Source organism: Geotrypetes seraphini, chromosome 4 (genome assembly GCF_902459505.1).
Source record: "Geotrypetes seraphini chromosome 4, aGeoSer1.1, whole genome shotgun sequence".
NCBI classification, from domain to species: domain Eukaryota; kingdom Metazoa; phylum Chordata; class Amphibia; order Gymnophiona; family Dermophiidae; genus Geotrypetes; species Geotrypetes seraphini.
In genome coordinates this window covers 195,764,649-195,784,540 of record NC_047087.1, presented here as the reverse complement: position 1 = coordinate 195,784,540, position 19,892 = coordinate 195,764,649, and the positions used below count along the sequence as shown (strand labels likewise).

The window sequence follows — 19,892 nt, the reverse complement described above, 5'->3', positions numbered from 1 at the left end:
CCCACATACCTTTTTTGAATCCCTGGTGGTCCAGTGATGTACCGGGTAGGAACAAGCTTTCTGCGCTCCTGCCCTGCACTGAGCCCCTCCCTGAATGGCCGCCTCGAGTTCTCATGGCTTAGGAATGTACCAGGCATGAGCTACCTTTCCTCACTCACTGAATGGTTGCCGTTTACAGAATATGGGCTAAACAGTGTTGTGCCATCCTCGTGATAGCCTGAATGCCAAAATAGCAGTGCAGCTGGTGTATAATACTGTAGTGTGTTAATCTTTCTAGCTATGTAGAACCTACGTTTTAGATCTACAGTATATGAATAAAGAGGGGGGAGAGTGGGGTGAAGTGGTTAAAGCTACAGCCTCAGCACCCTGAGGTTGTGGGTTCAAACCCACACGGTTCCTTGTGACCCTGTGCAAGTCACCTAATCCCCCATAAATTCATGTAAACTGTTCTGAGCTACCCTGGGAGAACAATATAGAAAATTGAATGAATCAATAAATAAAATAACTACAATTGATCAGTCCAGTACTGACTTGGCAGAAATCTCCAAAAGTGGTGACCAAGAAAAGAGGGGTTTTTTTAACTGTTACTTCTTTTAGCCATATGATGACTGTTTATCTTATTTCAGTGCATTAATGCTCTGTTCTGTTTGCAGTTTGGGTTCGACCTCTTACAGAAGATTTATGTACTCAATATATGTTACATGTTTCTGTTTGCTTTGGCACAGTACTGAGCATACTTACTGCCAGTGTGCTCTAGAAAGATAAGATAAATGAAATGAGTAGTAGGGAAATATTTGCCAGGAGAGTGGCCAGTACGAGAAAAGATTTGGAAAAGAAAGCCGGTCTGGATGGATTGGGTTTTGAAACGGGATTTCAGGAAGTAGACAGATGACGTGATTTTTCAAGGAAAGTGATTAAGATAAAAGTAGAGCAGACCACAACACTGGTCTGATTTCTTTTTTAAGTTCTTTTATCATCTATTTTTCATTTAATTCATCTCTTACCTGTAATAATGTGAAAGTGTTAACTTGGGTTTTGAAAACAGGATTTCAGACATAATCCTAGGCATACGTCTGTGGTTTTATTTATTTGGATTTAGCTCATAACTGTTCAGTTGTGCAAGACAAATTACATTTAAGTATGGTACAGCAGGTGTTTCCATGTCTCTGCAGGGTTTACAATCCAAGTTTGTACCTGAGGCAACAGAAAGTTAAGGGATTAGTGCAGTGTATCACAACCTGTGTGCACAGCAGATTCCACGTGTGCCACGAGCAGACACTGTCAAGGAGGAGAAATACCGGCACTGGCTGACTGCTTACAGGACGTGCCTCTCGCCATTTTTGTTCTTGTCCATTGGATTTCATCTGTGCATAGGTGTCTGTCTGCTGATTGCATGAGAGGAGCACTTGTCCCGCTGAAGCAGTGTAAAAAAAAATGTTTTACACATTTTGCCTCTCCCCTTCAACATGCGCCTATGAGTCGCTCCTATAAGGCATGTCTGTGATTGACACTCACACGCATGGGCACATTCATGCCTCTTTTCAAGGACTATTCTGAGCATGTGTCAGTCGCTTTCTCCGACGACTGTTCGGATGGGATTTCCGCCAGCCTCCGTGAACCTCATTTGTATAAGAGGTTCTTTGAGCAGCGATCATCATTTTCAAATCAGACACTTTACTACCACTACAATGAATGTAAGGATTTTAGTGGCAATTTTAGAGAATGTGGGCCCCAATCACCACCCACTGAAAGGTCCTTGTGTGCATTCATATTTTATTACAAGAAAGAAGCAAAATGAACTGAAAAGGGTTCAGAAATCAAGCGAAAATCCACAGTGATTTGAACTGAAAAATGAACTGAAAAAGTTTGCCCTGTGCATATCCCTAAGGAATGAGTTTGCAGGCAGTTACAACATCAGCCTTGGGCAATTAATAGCAGAGAAGGATGCTGCAGTTGAAAAATGGGATGTTAAATACTTTCATAGTTCAATTAGCAGGTTAAGGTATGAGCTCCAAGTATGGTAGCACTTAGGAGCAGTATCAGAAAGTCTATACCTAAGAACATAAACCTTGCCATACCGGGATTAGACCAGAGGTCCACCAAGCCCAGTATGCTGTTTCCAACAGTGGCTAATCCAGGTCACAGGTACCTGGCAAGATCACAAGTAAAACAAATTTTATGCTGCCCATCTTAGAAATAAGCAGCAGATTTTCCTAAGTCCATTTAAACAACTGCTTATGGGTTTTTCTTGTAGGAAATTGACCAAACAATTTTAAACCTTGGTAAGCTAATTGGTTTTACCACATTCTCTGGCAAAGAATTCCAGAGTTTAATTACACATTGAGTGAAAAAATACTGTCTCCAATTTGTTTTAAATTTACTACTTAGGCCTCCTTTTACAAAACTGCGATAGCAGTTACTAGCTCGGGGAGCCACGCTGAATGACCTGCGCTGCTCCCGATGCTCATTGAGTTCCTATGAGCGGCGGGAGCAGAGCGGGCCATTCAGCGCGGCTCCCCGCGCTAGAAATTGCTATTGCAGTTTCGTAAAAGAGGGGGTTAGTGTTATTGCATGCTCCCTAGTCCTATTTTTGGAAGGAGTAAACAAGTTCTTCACATCTACCTCTCCACTCCATTCAGTATTTGATAGATCTTAGCCATTTCTTCTCCAAGCTGAAGAGCCCTAACATTTTAGTCTTTCTTCAAGAGAAGTTGTTTCATCCTCTTTAGCTTCTTTTTTTTCTGTGTATGTGTGCAGAAAGAGTGGCAGATGCCTGCAGTGGACTCCCAGAAGAGCTGGGATCTATGGAGAAAGAGAACCAAGAAGAGCATAAGATGGTGAGGAAAGAGGGAAAAATGCTTGAGTACCTGAATAAACTCATGTAAACCGTTCTGAGTTCTCCTGGGAGAATGGTATAGATAATTGAATAAATAATAAATAAATAAGAAGAACATAAGATGGTGAGGAAGAGCATTTTAGAACCTGGGGGAATGAAGAAATTGGAAATTAAAGACAGGGAAGCTGGGACAGAAGAATTAATAGATTCAGAGAGAGGGGAGGAAAGAGAAGTCTGAAGCATCTTCTAGAAAAGTAGGATAGATTCAATGGGTCAGATTTCTGCAGATTACTCAGAAATATTTTGTGTCCCCATTCCAACCTGCCTGCTTCTCTTTGTCATATGAGGGAAGATAATTACACACAAAATTTTTTTCTTCATATTTTTTCAAGAAATTGTCAGGCTTTCAATAATGTCAATCAGGCAAGTTTTCATTAGACCACCTGCCTGACATACAGTAATAGGTGTGTATTTTTCAGCCTACACAAACAACTCATTTTCCAATCCAAGATACCTCTGCGCACTGTTTGAAAAATGCCTTGCTTTGTATCTAAAAATTACATACATGCACTTATGAGGTGTGTAACAAATCAAATTAATCCAGATTTGTGCAGCCAGAGTGGTTACAGACTCCCAGGGAGCCCCCATCAACTGCTAAACTTTTAATTCTCCTCTTCTGAATGCTGGGGGATGATAAATCCACTCTGTAAGTGCTTTTAGATCTGCCCAGAAACCATTTTTGATAAGGATATATATTCAATTTGGAAAATGAATGTGCATTAAAGCAAGTTTATGCCCATAGCATCTCTGAATTAGTGCAAGTAAAATTGATATATACACATAATCGGAATTTTTGTATTTAAACCCAAAATTTTACATGCATAAATTATTTTCCAAACTGAACAAACTTTGCAAAAACCAAAAAACACCTCAATATTATAGTTGCCTAGTTCTACTGAGCTAGAAAAGAGCACCTTCATGGCTGGGTCTTTGTCATGGAATGAAGCCAACAGAACTTCATCACCAACTAACTGGACAAGTTATCTTTTCAGCGTCAACTAAAAACGGGGAAGGAATGTGTTAACCCCTCTCCTAAATTGGAGGACTGGCTACGACCCTGGAATTGATCAATTTTCAATCAATTCCTATTCCTTACTCTTCTGAGGGTCTCATGCCATAAAACATTCTTTTTGGATAAGGCAGCAATCTGATTTTCAAATGGTAAGGTGGAAACTAACATTATGGGCTCCTTTTAGGAAGCTGCAGTAGCGGCTTCAGTGCTTGTGACTTTTCATCACGCCCTAACCCCCCCTAGCCAAAAAACTACCGCCTGCTCAAGAGGAAGTGGTGGTGGTTTAGCGGGCGCGTGCTATTACGTGCGTTAAACCGCTACCGGGCCTTCATATAAGGAGCCCTATATTTCCAAGAAAAAACGAACTTATTGATGAATAAAATTTTGAAATAATGCCTTTTGTTGCATGTAAAAGATGTATTTCAGCATAACAATACCTCCGCCTTTGGGGGGGGGGGGGCAACTAAACATACCCGATAGTGGCAAGAAAATTCTACTTTTATAAAAAGCACACAAAATCGTTGTGCAGTTGAGTGAATGCACATCCTGGACGTCCTCTATGCCGCATCTGCTCGCACAGCCCGGCATTGGAAAAGGCTCCTATGGATTCTCCTCAGGGCTGTCTCGTGCCAGGAGCTGAGGTTCTTTAGTACAAGGGGGAGGGGGGCGCGCGGGTAGAGGCCCAGCATTCCGCTCACGTGCTGTCCGGACCGGCGTCGCCTAGTAACTGTAAAGCACAGGTACTGCCAGCCGAAAGCAAACAAACTTTCAAAGGAGCGTCTATTACTGGTCCCTGCCAGACGCTCTTCCACTGGGGATCCGGCAAAGGAGTCGCCGCCTGCTTCCCCCGGCAGAGCGCCCGCCGCGGTAAGTTCTTCCCAGCCTCTAAAGCGCGGGACAACACGGGTTTATTGCAAGGTGCTTGAGCACCTCCCCCCCCACACACAAAATTGAGCAAACGTTCCTTCTCCTTGAACTGATTTCTGTTGGGTTTAGCAAGCCCCAATCATTTGGAAAAGTTGCCTCCTATGCTTTGGTGCGGAGGCTGATAATCTGGCAGCGTTAGTAGATGCAGTTATCGCTTGCTCTTCATTCGTGTTTGATAGTGATCAGTGTTCAGACACAGCTCACAGAGGTGGCAGAATCCGCTGAACCTCCGAGTGGGAGAAAAGCCCCGAGCCAGCAGCTGGAAAAGATGCAGGAAGGAGCGATGCTGCTTTGCGGTTTGCTGGAGTAATGCTAAATTGGAATTTTGACAGCGCTTATTTAAAAGATAAAGGGGGGTTAGGTGCTCTATACTGCACTCAGGCAAAGGACGTGCAAAGATGCCATCCAAACATTTATTTTCCCTCATTTATTATCCCTACTCTCTACTCCCTCCCCCCCCCCCTTTATATTTCTGCTTCTGAATGTGTTTACTTCCTATCCAGTGGTTAAGGCTTGATGTAACTAGTTTGGGGGAAGGGGTAAAACGCGGACCTCACGGACCTGACGGACCTCGAGGATCTAAACCCGTACTGCCTTAAAAATCTGAGGTCCGTGTCGGTCCGTGTCCTGCCGCTTGTAGTTTCTGTCGCTGACAGACCTTGATTGAGATTTGAGCGCTGACGGATCCGTCTCAGCATAGGGAGGGAAAAGTGTTAGGATCCGTCAGCGCTAAAATCTCTTCGAGGTCTGTCAGAGCCAGAGACTAGTGCTGGAGTTTGGAGACTTCTTTTCCATAACGCAGGTCCAAAACCTACGTCCCCGCTCTCTTGGCTTCTGCTCTGCCGCTCCAGCACTAGTCTCTGGCTCTGACAGACCTCGAAGAGATTTTAGTGCTGACGGATCCTAACACTTTTCCCTCCTTATGCTGAGATGGATCCATCAGCGCTCAAATCTCAATCAAGGTCTGTCAGCGACAGAAACTACAAGCAACAGGGACACGGACCGACACGGACCTCAGATTTTTAAGGCCGTACGGGTTTAGATCCGCGAGGTCCGTCAGGTCCGTGAGGTCCGCGTTTTACCCCTTCCCCTAGTTTGGATGATTTTAAGGGGCATCACCTGGTGCCCATTCACTGACACAGCTGTGTGCTGTTTATTTTGTTTTTAAGTTAAAAATGGATTATTAATTTTTAGCTGGGTTTTTTTTTTTTAATGAAATTGGCTAGTTTTGGCTTAAAATGAGGGTGACTTAACTGAGGACTGATTTAGGAAATCCAGTTTGAGATTCAAGAACAGCTACAATAGCAATCGTGGCCATCAAATTCAAAAACAAAGTGGAAATTTGCACATTTAGGACCCTTTCACAAAGCAGCGGTAGTGATGCTACCGCAGTAAATGCATCGGAGCTCATAGGAATTGAACAGGCTTTGGTGCATTTACTGCGGCAACATCACTACCGCAGCTTTGCAAAAGAGGCCTTACATTTTCCTCCTCTTTCACCTGCATGGTCAGGCATGTGTCTGGATTTTAGTGAAGAGGCATGTTGAAGCCTGTGTCCATCAGCTGAGGGGTATGCCTTGTAATAGGTGTAATGCTTTCTGTGGAGAGGGTTGCGGGTGTTTTTACGAGAGGGTGCTGAAAAGATCTCAGCCCAACATGACGTGGATATGGTTCAATCAATGATCTGAAACAATGTCAAAACATAGAATTTCATATCTGTAAATTGGCATTTCATGAAATGAGATAACACTTTTCAGCTACAGTGGCAAAATAAACACTCAGAATTTAGGAAGTTGGTTGGTTGGGCTGAGAACTTTCCAGCACCCCTTCGTATATGTGTCTGGGAGTATCGTGTGTGGGAGATGTATATCCGCTGAAGAAGGAATGTGCATGAGAAACTCAGACCTCTATGCTCAGAAGCTTGCTGTGCAAGTATGACTGGTTGTAACCAGTTTTACTTGCAAGTTAGCTCAGCCTCCGATGTACAAAAGGGTTTGGGGGGGAGGAAGGGGCTTTTACCAACACAGCTGTTTTGATACCGAATCTAAAAAAAATTGTGCATGTAAAATAGGTCGGTGGACAGCAGCAAATATTCGCAAAATTTGCATGTACCCATTGCTGGTGATACGTTCTCAGCATATTCTCAGCATATTCTTGCGGACAGCTTTTCAAGCAAACTTGATTGAAGATCTTAAAGTTTGCTAGTGCTGCACCGCGCATATGCGTGTGCCTTCCCGCTCAGCTAGGGGGTGCGTCTCCTCAGCATGGCCTCAGTTCTTAGTTTTCTGTGGAGCCAGAAAGCCCTGTCTCTCTTCTCTGCATTTGAATCTAAGTGCGTTCCTGCACCGTGGCTTCCTTTGTTGTTTTTCTTCGATTGGAGTCGCTGTGCATCGCGTCTATAAACTTTTGTTCTTTTTCCTTCGAACGACTTCAACCGGGGGACCCCGGTCTTGGTCTGGCCGCTTGGCCTCGTATGGCCGCGGCTACATCTTCTCCCTATGTCCCGGCCTGTTACCAGGTTTAAAAAGTGCACACAGTGCGGTCGGGTGATTTCAATTACCGACCCGCACCGTTGGTTCCGACCACCCTACCGACTCTTGTCCACATTGTGCCACTCTCCAGCCTCGGGCTCTTTGGTGGCGGTGGGCCAAGATCACTGAGCTCTTCGGCGCCATCGGTCAACCAGCTGACAAGGCTTCATCCCCGACCTTGGTCTCGGCCTCGGCCCCGAGCAAATCTCCCTCGGCCTCGAAGGTCCCGACTGCTCCGGCTACTAAGACCTCGGCCTCGGGTAAGTCTCCTCTTCCTTCAGGTTCAGCTCTGCTACTGAAGAAGCCTTCCACAGAGTCTCTGGCATCCCAGGCAGTGAGTGCAGTCCTGCCAGCCTCGACGAGACCTCCTCCAAAGCGTGCCTCCAAGTTACAGGAATACTCTACCTCGAGATCACCCTCATTGGAGCGCACTGCTGCACCAGTCCGACCAGATCCAATGATCTCGGTGCCAATGTTTGAGGACATGCTTAAGGCTATCCTGTCCACGCAGATCTCCTCTATCCTGACCCAACTTGCCCCGGCCTTAACCCTGCTCCCTGTCTACCAGCCTGAGCGTCGTGATGAGGTTTCCCGAGGCAAGCACTGACGGTTCCGCCAGTTGTCCTCAAGTGACTCTTCCCCTACTCCTCCGAGACAGGCGTCTTCGGCTGCCTAGCCTCGATCGAAGCACCATTCCAAGCGTGCCTCGTCTTCACAGTGGCTGCCGGCGAAATGGCAGAGGGACTCCCCTCCTCGGCGGGGTAGGTCTCCGGTGCCTCGAGCCTTGAGGCATGCCGGGAGTCTTTTGGTCGGCCTCAACGGTCTTCCATACCTCCTCGGTCTCCGAGTTGAGGCGAGTTGAGGTCGAGGACTCCCTCCTCACTGCCGCGTCAGGGGATCTCTTCCCCCCTGGGCTCTCTGAGGCTTGCTCCTCGAGGTTCCATTCCTCGGACCCCGGGGTCCTCGCCTTCCAGGCAGGTTAAGCGCAAGTATTCTTTGACGCCTCCATTATCTCTTAGTAGAGCTTCTTCGGCATCTATGCTTTTGGACACTGACATCCCGGTGCAGTATTCGAGGGAAGCTTCTCCTTCCTATTCGGCTGCCCTGGGGTGTGGATCCTCAATGCCTCCGGAGGGGCGCTCCTCAGCCAAGACGTCCTTCTTCACCAGGTTCGTGGTGGACATGGGTAAGGCTCTTCAGCTGGACCTGCTGGGGCACATGGCCTCCACCATTCATGTGACTCCTTTCGCCAGACTTCACCTCCGAGTCCCTCAGTGGACACTGGCGTCCCAGTGGAGACAGGACCGGGATCCCGCCTCTCAACACAATGCGGTGACTCCTTTGTTGAAACAATCTCTCCGCTGGTGGATGCTCTCTTCCAATCTTTCTAGAGGTTTTCTCTTTCACGCCCTTCCCGCGCAGAAGGTCCTTACAACGGACTCTTCCGCTTACGCCTGGGGGGCTCACCTCAACGGTCTACGTACTCAAGGGCTCTGGTCCAGCGCCGATCATCGCTGTCAAATCTGCTGGAGCTTCGGGCCATTTTCAATGCTCTGAAGGCTTTTCGTCATTTGCTTCAAGATCGCATGGTTCTGGTTCGGACAGACAACCAGGTGGCGATGTATTATGTCAACAAACAGGGGGGTACAGGATCCCTGTCCCTTTGCCAAGAAGCTCTACGGTTCTGGGATTGGGCGATACGTCACAACATCTTCCTCCGAGCGGTCTACCGTATTTTCACTCATATACCGCGCACCCGTGTAAAACGCGCACATGGGTATACCGCGCGGGGAACACAAATTTATGTAATAAAATGTTAATATAGCGCGCACACGTGTATACCGCGCATGCTAAAACCTCCTCCCGCCTACTACGAACCGGCATCCTCCCCCCCGCTCGCGTCACCCCCCTCCCCCTCTGACCCGAGATAATCTGATCCGGCATTCCCCCTGCGAACCGGCATCCTCCCCCCCCCCCCGCTCGCGGCACCCCCCCTCCCCCGTGATCCTACATCCCCCCCAGCACCGCAAATACAACTCTTACCCGATTGGGCACCGGCACCAGCACCAATGCACAGCATGTGCCAGTGCCCGAAGATCCTCCCTCGTTGGTTTGGGCTGGGCTGGGCTGAGCTGGGCCGGGCGGTGCAAGAGAGATCCTCCTTCTTCCTGTGCCGGGCTGGACTAGGCTTTGAGCATTTGCGCATGCTCAAAGCCTTCTGGTCTCGCTCTCTCCGAGATAATCTCAGAGAGAGCGAGACCAGAAGGCTTTGAGCATGCGCAAATGCCCAAAGCCTAGTCCAGCCCAGCAGAGGAAGAAGGAGGATCTCTCTCGCACCGCCCGGCCCAGCCCAGCCCAGCCCAAACCAACGAGGGAGGATCTTCGGGCACTGGCACTGGCACATGCTGTGCATTGGTGTTGGTGCCGGTGCCCAATCAGGTAAGAGTTGTCTTTGCGATGCTGGGGGGGGATGTAGGATCGCGGGGGAGGGGGGGTGACGCGAGCAGGGGGGGAGGATGCCGGTTCGCAGGGGGAATGCCGGATCAGAATGTAAAAAAAAAAATTGTAAAACGCGCTCACACGTATAACGCGCATGGTTATGCACGGTTTGTAAAATCGTGTATAACGCGCGCGTTATATGCGTGAAAATACGGTACATCCAGGGCCAGCAGAACTGCCTGGCAGACAAATTGAGCCGCCTTCTCCAACCACACGAATGGACGTTTCATTCCTCCACTCTGCGTCGGGTGTTTGCTCAATGGGGGACTCCGCAGATAGATCTGTTCGCCTCCCCCCTCAACCACAAGTTGCCTTGTTTCTGCTCCCGGATTTACTCCCCGGACCGTCTCGAGGCGGATGCTTTCCTTCTCGATTGGACGGACCTGTTCCTCTATGTTACCCCTCTATTCCCTCTGATTCTGAAGACTCTCATCCAGCTCAAGTCTGTCCGCGCCACCATGATTTTGATAGCTCCTCGATGGCCCAGACAACCGTGGTTCTCCCTTCTGCTTCGACTCAGTGTCAGGGAGCCTCTGCTTCTGCCTGTGTTTCCTTCTCTGCTGTCTCAGAGTCAAGGTTCGTTGCTGCATCCCAATCTGCAGTCTCTACAGCTTGGTTCCTCTCGACGTAATTCCCTCCTTCCGTTTCTCTCAGTCTGTTCAGGATGTTCTCGAGGCCTCTCAGAAGAGTTCCACTCGCCAGTGCTACACCCAGAAATGGACTAGATTTGCTGCATGGTATGCTACGCATTGCATGGAGCCACTGTCTGCCTCCTTGTCTTCAGTACTGGATTATCTGCTGCACTTGTCTCGGTCTGGTCTCAAATCGACATCTATTCGAGTCCACCTCAGTGCAATTGCTGCTTTTCATCAGCCACTTGATGGGAAACCGCTCTCACTCCATCCGGTGGTTTCCCGGTTTATGAAAGGTCTTTTCAATGTCCATCCTCCACTCAAGCCTCCCCCGGTGGTTTGGGATCTGAAAGTGGTTCTGGCTCAGTTGATGAAACCTCCCTTTGAGTCCATCGATAAGTCTGTGTTGAAGTATCTCACTTGGAAAGTGGTGTTCCTGATTGCCCTCACGTCTGCTCGCAGAGTCAGTGAGCTGCAAGCTCTGGTTGCAGACCCGCCTTTTACTGTTTTTCATCATAACAAGGTCGTCCTTTGTACTCATCCTAAGTTCTTGCCTAAAGTGGTTTCGGATTTCCACCTCAACCAATCCATTGTTCTTCCTGTGTTTTTTCCTAAGCCTCATTCTCATCCTGGAGAAGTGGCGCTACACACTCTTGACTGTAAGAGGGCGTTGGCTTTCTGCCTGCAAAGCCCTCAAGTAGAGAATGACACGGTGGCGGTTTACCCGCGGCCACCGGATTTAGCCGCGGGTAACACGCCAAAACGGGGAACGAAAACTAGCAGTCGCTGCGGCGACGGGGACAAGGCCATTCACCGCCCCGTGGAGCGGTGACTGGTCTTGTCCCCGCAGTGAGGCATGAAGGATCGCGCGGTCCCCGCAGCCCACACCCGCCTGCCCTATTGATCCTAGTGATTAGCCAGCTCTCTCCCTTCTCCTCACCTTAGTTTGTAGGTTTTCTTTTTCGGCGACTCGCACGCTATCAAAGAGCCGCGCACCCGCTGCTGCTCAGTTTCGATCTTCTGCTCTGATGCAACTGGAAACAGGAAGTTGCAGCAGAGCAGAAGATTGAACACTGAGCAGCCGCACGTGCGCGGCTCTTTGGGAAAGTGTGCAGGTCGCCGAAAAACAAAGCCTGCAAACTAAGGTGAGGAGAAGGGAGAGAGCTGACTAATCACTACGATCGATTGGGCAGGCGGGTGGGGGCTCTTTGGGAAAGCGTGTAGGTCGCCGAAAAAGAAAGCCTGCAAACTAAGGTGAGGAGAAGGGAGAGAGCTGGCTAATCACTACGATCGATTGGGCAGGCGGGTGGGGGCTGCGAGGAACGTGCGATCGCCCGTGTTCCCGGCTCAAACTGGAAGGAGGGAGTGAAAGGGAAAAGGATTCTGGGCCAAGGGGATGAAGATGGAAAGAAAAACCCACAGCAGGAAAGAAAGGGGGACAAGCAGGTGAGCCAGATGCTAGAAGCAGGGGGGGAGGAAGAAAGAGGGAAAAAAGCTAGATGGGGTTGAAAAGAAGAGACACACTGGTATGGAAGAGGAAGATAGGGGAAATCTGGACACAGGAAGGTAACAGAAAGAGGGAAAATTATGTGCATGGGTCATAGGGACAGAGACATAAAGGGGACATGCCATGGGGATGGTATATAGACACAGGGGGGGGCAATGGCAGATACATAGGGGAGATATTAGAAATGGGGAAAATAGGAGCACAGAAGCGAGATGGTTTGTGGGGATGGGACAGGGACCGAGCTCGCAGGCTCCAGTGGCTTGCACAAATTACATTGTAACATGCCATGAAAATAAGAGGGAGGAAGGTAGATAGGCCACGCGAGAGGAGCTGAAGGGTGGTAGAAAGGAACAGATGGTAAAGGAGGGAGGGAAGGGTGGTGGTGGAAAGGAATAGGACAGACATTGAAGGAGGGTGGAGAGGAACAGACCCTGAAGGGAAATGTGGAAGACAGAATGGGAAGAAGACAGATGCCAGACTATGGGGGAGCGGAGGGAAGAAGATGGGTGCTAGACCAATTGGGGGGGGGGATGAAGGGAGAGGCACAGTAACAGCAAATGGAAGACGCAGAGAGAAGACACACAGTGGATGGAAGGAATTGAATGAGAAGATGTGGAAAGCGGAAACCAGACAACAAAGGTAGAAAAAAAAATTCTATTTATTTATTTTTTGCTTTAAGATAATGTATTAGTTGTGTTGATAAAAATTTATAAACAAAGCCCTGCCAGCTGAACATCTCTTTCTCTAGTTCAGCAGCAGGAACTTTGGTTTATAATGTAATGTAATGTAATTTATTTCTTATATACCGCTACATCCGTTAGGTTCTAAGCGGTTTGAAGAAAATATACATTAAGATTATAAATGAGAAGTAAGAAGGTACTTAAAAAATTCCCTTACTGTCCCGAAGGCTCACAATCTAACTAAAGTACCTGGAAATTAATAAAGAAGAGAAAATAAAGATGGTTGAAAAAAGAAAAATTCTATGTGAATTTATAGGATGGAAATTAAACTGACAGTGAAGAACTATATGAAAAATACATATGGAATTCAGTTAGAGAGGGTAGGTTACAATCTATTTATGGTATTTGTTTAATTGGAAGGTGTTAAGGTGGGTAATTTGGGGGAAGGTTATCTGAAGGTAGGTGAATCTTCTGGAGGTAAAAGAGGAGGGGTTAAGATATTTGGATGAATTTTTTGAAAAGCAGGGTTTTGATTTCTTTTCTGAATGTTTTGAAGTTGTCTGATATTGTCATAAGATTGGAGATGGAATGGTTGATTTTTGCTGCTTGTGTTGCTAGAAGGTTGTCAAACATTTTCTTGCGTTGTGTGCCTTTGAGTGGGGGGAAGGCGAAAGGGTTCGAGGTTCTTCTGTGTCTTGAGGTGGAGATTTGGTTTAAGCGGTTATTTAGATAGGAGGGGGAAGAGCCGTGTAATGCTTTGAATATCAGGCAGTAGAATTTGAATTGGATTCGTGCTTGTATGGGTAGCCAGTGAGAGTCTAAGAAGGCAGTTGTTATGTGATCATATTTTTTGAGTGAGTAGATCAATCTGAGGGCGGTGTTTTGTATGGTCTGGAGTTGTTTTATCATAGTGGCTGGACAAGGAAGATATAGGGAGTTGCAATAATCCAGCAGACCTACGATTAGGAATAAGCTAAATATTACAGTACTAAGGCTTATATGGATGCAGCAGGGACGGTGACGGGGCGGTGAAGGGAACGGCGGTGACGGGGCGGTGCAGAGGATGGTGGGCCGGGGACGGGGCGGTGACGGGGACAGATTTTTTCCCCGTGTCATTCTCTACACTCAAGCTCATCAGATGGCTCCTCAACTCTTCATATCGTTTGATCCGAATCGGTTGGGGCGCCTGTATCCAAGCGCACCTTGTCCAACTAGTTAGCTGCTTGTATTTCCTTCTGCTACGCTCAGGCTGGTCTCCCGCTGCAGGGTCTGGTCACGGGGCATAAAGTCAGAGCGATGGCGGCATCTGTCGCTTTCCTCAGGTCCACGCCTATTGAGGAGATCTGCAAGGCCGCAATTTGGTCCTTGGTTCATACCTTCACCTCTCACTTCTGTCTGGATATTTTTTCCAGATGCGATGGCCAGTTTGGCCAGTCAGTTTTGCGTAATCTGTTCTCCTGAATTGCCAACTCTCCCTCCGTCCCATTCTGGTTAGCTTGGAGGTCACCCACATGTTGAGAATATGCTGCCTGCTTGTCCTGGGATAAAGCACAGTTGCTTACCGTAACAGGTGTTATCTAGGGACAGCAGGCAGATATTCTCGCAACCCATTCACCTCCCCTGGTTGGCTTCTTTGCTAGCTATCTGAACTGAGGCCACGCTGAGGAGACGCGCCTCCTAGCTGAGCGGGCTGTTCATGTTTCATGTGCATATCTTAATACTAGATCTGTTAGAAACAAAGTTTTTTTAATTAAGTAAGCAAATAGCCTGTCTTTTTCTAACAGAAACCTGTCTGATTTCTGATGAGGATCCAATCATAAATGATCTTTTACCGTCCAATTTTAAAATTCTTATATTAAATTGTGATGGCAGAAGAGGGGGAGGATTGGCAGTTGTCCTCAAGGAAGGATTTGAATTTGAACTATTGGATTCTAAAATGACTAATCATTTGGAAATTTTAGCATGTAAAATCAGTAACAAGGAATTAGAGGGTCCTCTTTCTTGTATATTATTCTATATTCCACTGAAAAGCTGGATAAAAGCTAGAGAGGATTTCTGTGAATTTGTTTCTATATAACTCAGTTACTTATTCCTATAATATTATCGCAGGAGACATAAATGTACATTTAGATGAAGAGGATAATATAGATGTTGAGGATTTAAAAAAACTTTTTATCTTTGCTTAATTAAAGTCTTCCTTTACCTACACAAACACATGAAAAAGGTCACCATTTAGATGTGGTAGCTATGTCCTCAAAGGAGACTTTTTAGATCCTTCTATCTCTCTAATTCAGTGATTCCCAACCCTGTCCTGGAGGAACACCAGGCCAATCGGGTTTTCAGGCTAGCCCTAATGAATATGCATGAGAGAGATTTGCATATGATGGAAGTGATAGGCATGCAAATTTGCTTCATGCATATTCATTAGGGCTAGCCTGAAAACCCAATTGGCCTGGTGTTCCTCTAGGACAGGGTTGGGAACCACTGCTCTAATTGATGGTATCTGGTGTCAAGATATTTGGTCCGATCATTTCACTTATTATTTCAATTTAGTTTGGAAGCAATTTAAATTTAAAAATCATTCAAGAACAAAAAAAGAACATCATAGTAATTCAGAGGAATGTTGGTTACAATCTGAGTTGTTTATAGAGCTTAGTGAAGGGGTTGATTTTTGGGACCATTGGATAGAGACAAGTACATCTATTTTAGATAAAATTGCCCCAAAACGAAAAAGTAAACATTGTTCGAATAAACATAATAAGTGATTTGATAATGAACTCCTAAAAATGAAACAATCAGTAAGGTGATTGCAAAGGATTTGGCAAAAAAACTGGAAAACTATTAGATTGGAACAATTGGAGATCCAATATAAAAATCTATAAACAATTGATAAAAGCAAAACGTAAAGCATTCTATTCATCTAAAATTGATTCATCTAGCATGGGTTCAGTGGGTATCAATACAAAAGAACTGTTCAATCTGGTTACAAATTTATTCGATACCACACGACATACTCAATCTATACATAATAATATGTTACTTTTAGCAAATGATTTAGCTCGGCACTTTGATTTAAAAATTAAAAATCTAAGAAATAATTGCCCGTTAAATGATACTCATGAATATCAAATGCCTAATCTGCAAGGAAATGTAATACAAGTGGATATGATTTAGAATACTTATACAGTGGTACCTCGGTTTACGAGTGCACCGGTTTGCGAGTGTTTTGCAAGAAGAGCAAAACATTCGCAAAATCAGCACCTTGGAAACCGAGCTTGCCTCGATGTACGAGCGCCCCTCCGTGCGATCTGGCACCCCCCCGCTTGCGTCGCCCCCCCCCCCCCGCCACGATCCGACATTCTCCCCGTACCCATCACCCACCCGAACACATCACTTACCCCCCGTCTGGCACCTGGCACCGGCACCAAAGCACAGGACATGCCGGTGTCGGTGCCTGAAGATCTGTCGTCCTTTTTGCTGGGCCTTGAGCATCTGTGCATGCTCAAGTCCTTAGTTCCTGCTCTCTCCGAGATTCTCGGAGATCTCGAGAATCTCGGAGAGAGCAGGAACTAAGGCCTTGAGCATGAGCAGATGCTCAAGGCCCAGCAAAAAGGATGACAGATTTTCGGGCACCGGCATCGGCATGTCCTGTGCGTTGGTGCCGGTGCCGGGTGCCAGATGGGGGATAAGTGATGTGTTCGGGTGGGTGATGGGTATGGGGAGGATGTCGGATCGTGGCGGAGGGGGGCAATGCGGAGGGGGATTCCAGATCGCGGGGAGGGATGGCGGATCACGCGGGGGGGCCTTCATGAGCGAGGGGGGGAGCATTGCCAGTTCTCGGGGGGGAGGGTAGAGCAGTGCCACTGGCCTTGGGGTGGGGGGGGGGGGGGGAACGAATCAAGCGAGTTTCCTTTACTTTCTATGGGGAAACTCGCTTTGATATATGAGTAATTTGGTTTACGAGCATGCTTCTGGAACGAATTATGCTCATAAACTAAGGTACCACTGTATTAAATTATATAACAAATATGCTAAATCATATTGCATTTTGGACTCTTGTCCACTGGAAATTATGAAATTAGCTCCAATAGATTTTAAACTGAATTTGTTGAATTATCTGACCGATAATTTAAAGAATGGAAAATTCCCCACTAATAAAGGTCATATTATAATTACTCCAATCCCAAAAACCCCCAAAGAATCATTAGCATTGATCACTAATTATAGACCAGTAGCATCCATTTCATTTTTTGTAAAAATTATGGAAGGATTGGTCCATTTTCAACTAATGGAATATCTTGATCAATTTTCTCTCTTGCATGAATCTTAATCTGGTTTTAGACCTTTATTTAGTACCAAGACAGTAATTGCGGCTATTTTGGACAATTTATGTTCCTTGTTTAGTAAAGGTCTTAACGCCTTGATCATGCAATTTGATATGAGTTCTGCATTTGACTTAGTGGACCATGGGAAACTGTTGCAATGTTTGAATGCTATATTAGAGGAAAGGTGTTAGAATGGTTTCACAGCTTTCTCATGTTTTACACCTATCAGGTTCGTTTCAATAATGATCTTTCAGGTATTTGGAATAATTCATCTGGCGTTCCACAAGGTTCACCATTGTCCCCATTGCTTTTTAATGTTTATATGTCATCATTGGGCGTGCAATTGTCCCAGCTGAGGATAAAATTGTTTAGCTATGCAGATGATTTTACGATCATTATTCCATTTGCTAATTCTCTTTCTGAAGTTATTCACAAGGCAACAGAAGTAGTAGGTCTAATAGAGCAATGGATGACTGAATTTAAACGGAAACTTAACTCAAGAAAAATGAAGTTCTTTGTAGCTTTACCACGCCCGTTTGATACTAAGACATCATTGAGTATAAATAAATTTAGCTATCTTATTCAATCTACCATTAAGGTTTTGGGAATAATACTGGATCAGGGCTTAACTATGAAGAACCAGATGGATTCTTTGGTCAGAAAAGATTTCTTTACTCTTTGGAAGCTTTGGTCCATTAGGGTGTATTTTGATGTTTCATCATTTAGAGCAGGGGTGCTCAATGCGTTGATCGCGATCGACCGGTAGCTCAGGAAGGCAACGTGAGTCGATCGCAGAGCCCATCCCGGGCTCTGTGATAGACTCGTGTTGCTGTCCCGATCTACCGGGCCTATCAGCCTTCCTCTCCCCGACGTCAAAGACGCCGACGCCGGGCATTAGACTGTTTTTGTCATTTCGGGGGGGGGGGGGCTGGTGGTGTGGCGGCGGCAGCAGCAACAGCCTGAAAAAGAAATCAGCCTGGCCCGGGTCGGTGTCATACTCCGGAACTTCTACCTCTTCCAGCAGCCCTCTCCCTTCTACCTACTTCCGGCCACACCCCCTGCTCCGCGGCTCTCTTCGGCAACTCAGCAGCAGCGATCGACACAAGCTTCTGATGTCGGGGCCTACCCTCTGCGAGTCCCGCTTGTTTCAACTTCCTTTTTCCACAAAGGCGGGACTCGTAGAGGGAAGGCCTCGATGTCGGCAGCTTGTCTTGATCACCGCTGCTGACGAGTTGCTTAAGAGAGCCGCGGAGAAGGGGGGTTTTGCCAGGTGCAGGTAGAATGGAGAGGGCCAGATGCAGGACTCGTGGGTGAGGGAACAGAAGAGAGAGAGGGGAGGGAAACAAAAGGAAATATTTCATACTGGGCTGGGCCCGAGTGGAGGGAGGGTGGAAAGATTCTGGCTACAGGGTGCATTAACAAAGGAAAAGGGGGGGAAAGCTGAAAATGGAGATAGTGACACAAAGAAGAGAAATAGTAAGCAGGACCTACTGAATAAGGATAGAGATACAGAGGGGACATGAAGAGGAGGTGAAATAGAGACATAGAAGTAATGCTGAAAAAGTGTGTGGGGGGGGGAGATAAAGACATTGAAAGAGCAAATGGTGAGCATGGGGTAAAGACAAGGACAGAGACAAATGAAGATTCTGAAAAAGTGGTGAGATAGGGATATAGGTGAGATGGACACAAAGAAGGGTGATTCTGGAAAATAGGTGGAATGGTAATTCTGACAGACACAGAAGGGAAATGCTGGATCAAGGAGAGATGGGGCTCAGGCTGGATGGAATGAGGAGAAATGCCTTGTTGGCCCGGAACTTCCTCTCCTAAATCAGAATTGACGTCAGGGAGCGGAATGCTGGTCAGCGCGACGCTTCTGCAGGGAAAGCTTGGGACGGCGGTGGCTTGGGGGCTGTTCCCCGATGGCGGTGGCAGCAAACCGAGTGGCTTGGGGGAAGGCACGGAGAAAGAAAGAAAGGGGGCAGACAGGGAGACAGAAAGAAGGGGGAACAGGGAGACAGAAAGAAAAAGTTGGGGGAGAGAATGAGGTCTGGAGGAGAGGAAACATACAGGAGGCTGAAAGAAAGGAAGAAAGATTGGATGCACTGTCAGAAGAAGAAAGTGCAACCAGAGACTCATGAAATCACCAAACAGCAAAGGTAGGAAAAATGATTTTATTTTCAATTTAGTGATCAAAATGTGTCGGTTTTGAGAATTTATATCTGCTGTCTATATTTTGCACTATGGCTCCCTTTCACTAAACCGCAATAGCGTTTTTTAGCGCAGGGAGCCTATGAGCATTGAGAGCAGTGCGAGGCATTCAGCTTAACTCCCTGTGCTAAAACCTACTATTGTGGTTTAGTAAAAAGGGAGGGGGTGTATTTGTCTATTTTTGTATTTTGTTACTGAGGTGACATTGCATAGAGTCATCTGCCGTGACCTCTTTGAAAAAACCCGGAATATGAATAATTAACATTTTCTCTGCCTTTCAGTGTGCTTTGTGTTTTTTTAAATTTTATTGTTGGTAGATCATTTTGACTTAGTCATTATAAAAGTAGCTCGCAAGCCCATAAAGTGTGGGCACCCCTGATTTAGAGTTTTGGTACAGTCTCTTATACTAAGCCAGCTTGATTACTGTAATATTGCCTACTTGGCAATTTCCCAGAGGAATATGCAGCAATTGCAAATGGTTCAAAATGTGGCGGTCAGATTGATTTTTAGGTTAAAAAAATATGATCTTGTAACACCCTCCTATCGAGTACTGCATTGACTGCCAATGGAGGCATGGGTGAAATTTAAGTTGGTTGCTTCTAATTTAAGGCTTTGTTTGGTTTATCTCCCAAATATATAATTGAGCTTTTCTCTTTTGCAACCAACAGACACAAG

At 46.4% G+C, this 19,892-nt stretch overlaps 1 protein-coding gene across 2 annotated transcripts in view; it reads left to right on the top strand.

The window, feature by feature from the left end:
- Positions 1-4,632: 4,632 nt before the first annotated feature.
- TBATA (thymus, brain and testes associated) overlaps positions 4,633-19,892 on the top strand; it is a 227,924-nt gene continuing 212,664 nt past the window's right edge. Inside the window, exon 1 of one of the 2 annotated variants that reach the window (XM_033943293.1) lies at positions 4,633-4,775. The gene's annotated coding sequence lies outside the window, so the exon portion shown is untranslated. Of the gene's footprint in view, positions 4,776-5,005; positions 5,142-19,892 lie in introns of those variants that run through there. The other variant, XM_033943294.1, reaches the window with a different exon arrangement.